This window comes from Engystomops pustulosus, unplaced genomic scaffold (assembly GCF_040894005.1).
Source record: "Engystomops pustulosus unplaced genomic scaffold, aEngPut4.maternal MAT_SCAFFOLD_111, whole genome shotgun sequence".
NCBI classification, from domain to species: Eukaryota; Metazoa; Chordata; class Amphibia; order Anura; family Leptodactylidae; genus Engystomops; species Engystomops pustulosus.
This window is the reverse complement of record NW_027284993.1, coordinates 72,501-74,774: the sequence shown is the minus strand read 5'-3', so window position 1 is coordinate 74,774 and position 2,274 is coordinate 72,501.

Genomic DNA, 2,274 nt, shown 5'->3' with positions numbered 1-2,274 from the left:
GGTTGTCCCGTATCAATAGGATACCGGAGGCAAGTAGGCAGGTGACAGCATTGGGGGGCTCAGACTTAGGGCTCACTGTCTGGTTAGTTGCCCCTGAATCCCCGAGCCATCATTACAGCAGCTTTATTATCTCCATACAACAAAGTCAAAGGCTTAAGGCACTTGAAATTTTAAATGTTTTAATTGTTGGACTCCCAGCTGGCAAGTTGGCCGCCAAGCCTTTTCCAACACATTTCTCACTTTCTGCCAGCTGCGACTTAAGAGATAAACAAGAAAAACATTGTAAATTCACATAAACAACAATAAATATAACACAGGGAGGAAGGGTGGGCCGCTTCGGTGCCGACTCTGCCAAGAGGTAGGTAATCAGGAAATGGGCTTATAATACCCCACGTAAACTAGGCGGGGGAACGTGGTGAGGTAGCAGAGGGGGCGGGATTGTACCCCAAAATAAGCCCGCCTCCCCCACCCCTTGCATTAAGGTGGAAACAGCCAATATAAACTCCTATTCCCCAGAAATACCTGCAGCCTCAAGTCCAAGGGCACCTTCCTTAATTAGTCAGGGGTTCCCTCCATTCTGGTTATAATTGTCATGTTTTTGGTGGTCTGTCTGTCTATGTGCTATGAAAGGATGGTTGCTCACATCTCCTCCCCACATCCATTTCCCTTCTGCTAATATGACCTCCCTCAAAATTGGAATGTTAGGGACCTCAACTCCAAATTTAAGTGGGCCTTGATCTCGGATGTTATTAAACAACAAGCCCATTACATTGTGTGCATTCAAGAAACCCATCTGACAGGCCAGAGAGTCCTCTCCCTAAAGAGGGCATGGGTGGCCAGAGGTTACCACTCCTCGTATTCTGTTTACGCCAGGAGAGTATCCATACTTATATCCCTTTACAAGTGGCGCCTGATTATTTTGGCTGCTACGTGGTCCTGCACTGCGCCCTGTGGGGATTCGTTTTCACAATAGCGTCAGTCTATGTCCCTCTTCCCTTTGACCCTGCTATCCTACACTTACTGTTCAATAAACTGGCAGCTATGCCCCCAGGTGCGGTAATCTGCATTGGAGACTTCAATGCAGTCCCCGACCCCTCCTTAGATCGCACAAGCGGCCTAGACACGGCCTCAGACAGCCTGAATGAGTGGCTCTTATCCTCTGCACACAGAAGTTTTCTCGTATTGACCTCACTTCAGATATATTGCCTTATGTTGACCAAGGGTCATGCGGTCAATGCAGCGCCTCGGATCTCTCTTCTATGCTCATCCGTCTCCTCGTAGGCCCCTTCTAGTGATTCCCGCCTGTGGCACTTGCACCCGGCTTGTCCCCAGTAGTTCAGAACGCGGTTAAGGCAGCGCATAGTAAGTTATGGGATACGCACTATGCACACCCTGACCCTCTTCTAGTTTGGGATTCCTACAAATCTTCAGTTAGAGTTAGGGTGCGTTTATCCAAAAAAATTCATGGTCCAGCCAGGTTCCACGACAACATTGAACTTTTATTCGGTTACATCATAACCACTCCATAAAACTGTATGAACGTCAATGCGTTTCAAGCGGAGAACCGTCCTTACTCATGACATGTAAGGGCCTACATGTCATGAGTAAGGGCGGTTCTCCGCTTGAAATGCGTTGAAGTTCATACAGTTTTATGGAGTGTTTATGATGTAACCGAATAAAAGTTCAATGTTGTCGTGGAACCTGGCTGGACCGTGAATTTTATTGGATGTCTGCATGCCTTGGCAGTAAGGTGGCCCGTGCCGGATCCGACACAACAGGCAAGTTACGGGGTGATGAGCTGGAATCTGCACTTTCTATTAGGGTGTGTTTATCTCAGATGTAGTGGGGCATAGAAAGATACTGAATGTGCAGGAGGAGGGGCTATCAGCTACGTTGGTTACCACAGAGAAGGAGTACCTTGAGCACCCCACACAAAGGAATGATCTGTCTGCGGTCAAAGAGGGCACCAGCAAGCGCTTACTTGCCAGGGAGGCATCCATATTTGAGTTTAGAGATAAGAACAGGGAGCTGCTAGCATACCTTTCAAGGATGGAGTGGCCTTGTGCCTCTGTACCATCCATCCTGGAAGGCAGTGGAGCCCTGGTTACACTACACCGATCTATAAACACGGTGTTCGTGAATTCTATTCTTCTCTCTATAGTTCCCCTATGCCTATATGGTCATATTAACATCTTCAAGATGATCTTCCTTTACTAATTTCTATATTTATTCGATGCTTGCCCGATACTGCTCCCCAAGAGCTTGTTCAATTGC